This window comes from Sander lucioperca, chromosome 8 (genome assembly GCF_008315115.2).
Source record: "Sander lucioperca isolate FBNREF2018 chromosome 8, SLUC_FBN_1.2, whole genome shotgun sequence".
Taxonomy (NCBI): Eukaryota; Metazoa; Chordata; class Actinopteri; order Perciformes; family Percidae; genus Sander; species Sander lucioperca.
Genome location: NC_050180.1, coordinates 38,659,661 through 38,665,660, shown reverse-complemented (window position 1 = coordinate 38,665,660; position 6,000 = coordinate 38,659,661). Strand labels below are relative to the sequence as shown.

Below are 6,000 nucleotides of genomic sequence, written 5' to 3'. Positions count from 1 at the left end.
CTCCTCCTCACTACCACATGGCCAATGTTTCCCAACACAGCTATTTTCATAAAGCCTTTATTAACATGCAGTGATGAATGGAGAGCTTTTTCAGGAGATGGGCAGTGTGGGTAATATATTTGTTTAATTGTGCATTCCCTTTTAATAGTGGTTTATTATGACAGTAAAATGTCACAGGAATTGCAATTCCTGTGCAGATCTGGAGTAAATTCTCTGACATGTACCACTTGAAGAGTAAACATTCATGGATGGTATGGCTTTGACATACTGTATTTTCATGTTTTGTTGTTGTCCCATTAGAACATGGGGAGGCAGTGTCCTGCTTTGCCTCTGACACCAAACGAAAAAGTATTACTCCAAATAAAGTTTTATAAAAATGAAAAACATAAAAGTAACTATCAGAGTACACTCTTGGATTAGGTTTGTCTAGTGTTTACACCATTCTCTATGATACAAAGACACAAAGCTAGCTATTTTGTAGAAAGTGGGATCTATTTTTGTTTCCCGATGCTCTAATACTGAAGCTGATTTTCGATTGTCGATTCATTTTGATTGGTTGTGTGACTGATCAGTAAATGGATGTAATTTGTGTACAGGCAGACAGAGATCTTCTGTGAAGATGAGAGGAAAACTTGTAGGGTGGCGAGGGTCCATGGCTATCATTCTCATTCTGTGTACCCCTACTTCCCAGCAGCATGAAGTATTGTTGGCTTAACTTGCACAAGTAACCACAGGGATATCTATGTTACTTTATTGAGAGGTTTCACCGTCAGAATAACACTATTTGTATTGAGATAAGTTTGCAACTATCCGGGAATCCATAGTTAGGAAAGTATAGCTAGCTTTGTGTCTAAATGATCAGTACACTGTATCTATTTACACTTCATGCACTGTTACATCTTTATAAACCGCTTACTTGCACATTTAAGGCTGTATATAAGTTTATTAGGCTATTGGCAGTTAACTATCCGAAATAAAGCGTGACCTAACACATTGAACAGAAGGACCAGTGCGGTATAAACGTCTCCTTTTTGGGTGTGATAAAGTTTGGGACCCCGCAGCAGGCTGCTCTGCAGAGTTTTAGTCACGGGGTGTGGGAAGGGGGTGAATCTGCAGGACACAGCTCACCACGCCTCGGTACGGTAAGTTCGTCAGCCATATTGACTGTCTGTACCTCTTCTCTATGGAGTGGACGCCTGGCGGAGGAGTCTGAAGCCCGTATCACAGTACAGTGTCTGTAGGCTACGCACCTTGTCCGGTAAACATCGCCGAGGGCGGAAAGTGAAACGCGCTATTTTTACTCGCTGTGGATATATAAAGTACTGCTGCCAGCTGGAGGGGGTGACAGTCTGACACATCCTCAGCGCAGCCAGGAGGTGAGTTTGGTCGCCTTCATCTCTGCCTTCCTTCTTTAAGCCGTTCAAGCGAGGGGAGATTTATTTTCTCCTCTCCGGGCTGTGGAGCCGGTAGAGGTGTTTTGACGCAGGCCCGTTAACGAGCCTTCTAACTTATTTGACAACACATACCTATCGGACGGGCAAGGTTAAACGCGGCGTGGTGCGACGTGTGGGTCACATTTGTTTTTGCTTCTAACCGGCGTCTTGCACGTTTTAGGACGGGAGGACGCGTGAGTGAAGTGGTGTCACTTTGCGCTGAGGTACGTATAGGCTACTGTGTGTCCGTTAAATGTTATGCAACAGAACAGAGCTTACATTAGTAGTCAGGGTAATTAGACGCTTGTCATTTTCCTACCCAGAATAACCAGTTCGCAGACCACCGCTCATATTCGGTATCTGCATCCAGATTCAAACGAACTGTTTACATTTCTACAGCCATTTGCGCCAGAGCGCTTGCCTAATCATTTCATCATTGACACCTAGGCGAGCATGATTATGCTGAGCTGTTTTGTTGAAATTCAGCGGTTTACTGTTGGTGTTTTAATGTTAGATGGCTCTGCAGTTCTTTTATAAAGCTCGGAGCGGAAACAATGTTTAATGCGCCGTTTGCAACTTTTGCAGCGAGTCCTGCTGCTGCTGACGATCGCGCCTTTCTCTTTGCAACAATGTAGCCATAACAGCAGCTGCTAAAACATATTCAGCATGTTGTCACATCAGCATGTTGTCTGTTTTGGCCCTTGCTGTAAATAGTCATGGTCTCGTTTCTCGTGGTCTTAAATAGCCTACTTTGTGGTCCATTCAAATATTTTTTTTGCGCCTGCCTCCAAAGCAGTTACTGTTGCTTAGAGTCAAACAACAACCAACTAGCGTTCATCATGTGAATAACTACAGTCTGACACTTGTTACTATGATAAAAAAGCACATTTACATCAAATAGATTGGTGCTGGTTCGTAAATGATATGGAAACTCGGTTCCCCACATTACTACGTTATATTGTATGAGTTTACCCTCCGCCCTGGAAACCACGCCGAATTAAACCGCTTGGAACACGGACTAGTTTAGCTTTCGCACGTAAACAGCAGTCCTGAATACAGTCACATTAGCGCGCCCACACATGATGCTAGCGGTCCATCTGGCACAAACAGATGCTCCCGTCAGAGTCAGGGAAGTTAGGAGACTCTGATTGGCCTCATTACAGCAGGGAAAGTGAGTTTATTGGATATTACCCCTGTCGCTCAAATCCTCCTGTTGCTCTTAGCTCCGCCTCCCCCGGGGACCAAATTACAACTCATCTGAGAGAGAGGCTCTCTGCATCATGACATGAGATAGGCTACCTTTGACGGTTGGTTTTAGATTTCTCTCTGCAGTGCGTTTTTTTTGTAACCTGTTGAATAATCTCATGGCTCAAGATCAGGGTTAGATAATGTAGTTTTATTCTGCAGGCGTGCACATTCACCTGAACTACTAGAACATAGAGTTTGTTAGTCTTTTGTTGTTTTTGTGTTGTTATGCAACCTCAGTGCAGGTTTAAATTTAGTTACTAGAAAGCCCCAGAGTGATTTCTAAAATTATCCACATCCATTTTGAAGGAAAAAATTAGCTGTTCATTTGTAATACCTGAAACGTGTGCAGAAAACTAAAGTTTCAGGTGTATGGTGTCCCAGTACATGAACCATTTTATGCGTTTTGTACTGCTCATCATCATGTATGAACTTTTCATTTTGGAAGAGTGTAGAGTTGGTAGGTAGAGTGTAGGTAGGTTGGTAGGTAGAGTGTATAGAAAAACAGACACTTTCCTCAAGAAGAATTCAAAAGCATGGCTGTTATGATTTGACAATATAAATATAAATTGAATTGAATTGCAAAAAGTATCCTTGACCTTGGACCCACCATTTGAACCAGGAAGTTTCTCTGCACTGCAGTGGACAATCAAATGTAGAGTTTAAGTAGGGGAGAGCCGGGACAGTTGAAACACTTTTTAATTAAACATAATTTACAAAGCTATCATATCGCACTGAAAGCTAATATTTTATCACTAGCAACCTACACCTGTCATCTGTCAAATACAGTTGCATTTTCAGCTTTGAACAAAACCGTTCAGGAATTATTACAGCAAAAGTGGGACGTGCGTAATGTTTCATTCGTCCCTCCTGGTCGGGACGATTGAAACAGCATGGGGGGACGGATGAAACATACAGTTTAAGCTAGAGGTGCAACGATGAATCGATTAGTTGTCAACTATTAAATTAATCGCCAACTATTTTGATAATCAATGTGAATGTGAATATCTTCTAGTTTCTTCTCTCCTTTGTGACAGTAAACTGAATATCTTTGAGTTTTGGACAAAACAAGACATTTGAGGACGTCATCTTGTGCTTTGGGAAACACTGATCCACATTTTTCACCGTTTTGACATTTTTATAGATCAAACAACTAATCGATTAATCGAGAAAATAATCGACAGATTAATCGACTATGAAAATAATCGTTAGTTGCAGACCTAGTTTAAGCCATTTAAACTACCCACAACTTCAATATTTTACTACATATCATGAATGGTACTCCCAAAAGGTGTTATTTTAGATAGATTGTTGCTGGGCTATACGTCTTCGTGAATGTCTGTTAACAACTAATCGCCGTCATCATGAAGCGGTTATTGAAATATCATGCACTGTGGATGATTCTGCCATTTTTATAGCTAGAACAGTAAGTTTTCCCATTTATATCATGTTTCTATTGTGGAAAATGTTGTTTCACTAGGTTTTTACGTGGGTTAGGTTACTGGACATCCAAATAAGTTCCCTTAACGACCCACAGCCCGTCAGTCTCCATAGGATAACATGGGAAAACTCGACCCCCTTACCTTGTGGGCTCAAATATATTTTCATCTTTCTAAAACTGCTTTTCCATGTCTCACCTCCATAAATTGTTGTATAAACACAGATATTTGTGCATTTACTTAAAATACATGGAGTTACAGCCAGGTCGGGATGGTTGAAACAGCTGTTTCAATCGTCCTGACATAGATATATGCCATTATAGCTTGTTTTGCTTTCCATGTAAACAAGCATGCAATATGAAAGTCTGGGATTGTGGAGAACACTAAATGGTCTACTGAATAAGCATGTAGTCGAACCTTTAAATGAATAACACTCATTAATTCATCATCAATCATTCATCAGCGGTTAATTAACTGCTGATGAAGTTTACTTTGGACCATCAAAACTGGTTTATCGCCTGTAACTCTGTGATAAAAGGAAATAACAGGAAGATATCTGGCTGATAGAAGGAGATTAACATGCTCTATGTTTTGACCTAAGGAAGTCTGTCTATCATCATTGCACTCGGAGAAAACTGGAATGTTTCATCCGTCCCGCCTTTCAATCGTCCCAGCTCTCCCCTAATAATTTAAACACTCAATTTAGTTATCATTTCCAAATCAGTGGTTTAGATAATTGCATTAAAATGGTATTGAAAACCAGATTCCTCCTGCACTTTTGTTTGATGGAAACTATTAGAACCAATAGAAATGGTTTTAAGTCAACTTGGAAGATTGTCAACTCGGTGCAGAAGGCAGTGATGATGTCATTATCTCATATTTCTATTCATTTTAACAGCTGTTAAAACTTTTCAACTTTTTTGTCACCATCTGTTTAGCGAAGTGAATATATTTTACAGTGAATATTGATCAAATAAATATTAATAATGTTGACCACACTGCCCTGTTGTTGTTGTTGGACTCATCAAAAGATTACTAAACGAGAGAGCATCATTTTTTCACAAAGGTTTAGATGTCCATATTTACTCTCGAGATGACTGTCAGTTTAAGTTTAGGTGAACTTGGATCCATGCATTTGTTTTTAGCTGTTTAACTTTAACTGCTGCAGCTGACAGTCAAGATCCAGACAGATTCTCTGTATGTTCCTCCATATCCACCTTGTTCTTTTGATTTTCTTCTTGTTCCTCTTTTTGTCAAGAAATATTCCATGCCAAAGCAGCAGCATTTAAAGTGTCAGCATTATTTTGCTGTTTTCATGTTTGTGGGTTCACATGTCACACCCTGGACGGGCCATTTGTTTGACAAACACTCTGCTCCTTACACTCCATGAGGAATCAGTTGGCTCTTCTGTTGTACAAGTAAAACCTTGTTGTCAAGCAAAGCAGTTGGTGCCGTTTCCTGCTGTTATAACAGCTGTTGTGTTTGTGTTGTCTCTGGCACTAACAGCAGGACATTTTGTAGCCTTTGCAAACACACATGCAATGATAGACATAACAGAAATAGTGAAATATTCCTCCATTAAAGTGACCATATTATGAAAAAATCACTTTTTCTGGGATTTGGGGTGTTCTGTTGTGTCTCTGGTGCTTCCACACACATACAAACTTTGAAAAAAATCCATCCATGCTGTTTAGAGTGAGATACGGTTTCTGATTGTGTCCTGCCTTCAGTCTCTGGGTGAGCTGTTCAAAATCGGCACGGCTTGTGACGTCACAAGCGAAACGAGCAGGCTAACCGCAACATTAGCTCGTAGCGTTAGCATGCTAACGCTAATGCTAACGCTAGCATGCTACCTCATTCTCAATAGCAAAGCACTGCTACAA

At 40.5% G+C, this 6,000-nt stretch overlaps 1 protein-coding gene across 2 annotated transcripts in view; it reads left to right on the top strand.

Moving 5' to 3' along the window:
• Positions 1-1,114: 1,114 nt before the first annotated feature.
• The window catches only part of LOC116061819 (radixin), a 43,331-nt gene continuing 38,445 nt past the window's right edge, over positions 1,115-6,000 (top strand). Inside the window, exon 1 of one of the 2 annotated variants that reach the window (XM_031316281.2) lies at positions 1,115-1,376. The gene's annotated coding sequence lies outside the window, so the exon portion shown is untranslated. Of the gene's footprint in view, positions 1,377-1,412; positions 1,658-6,000 lie in introns of those variants that run through there. The other variant, XM_031316218.2, reaches the window with a different exon arrangement.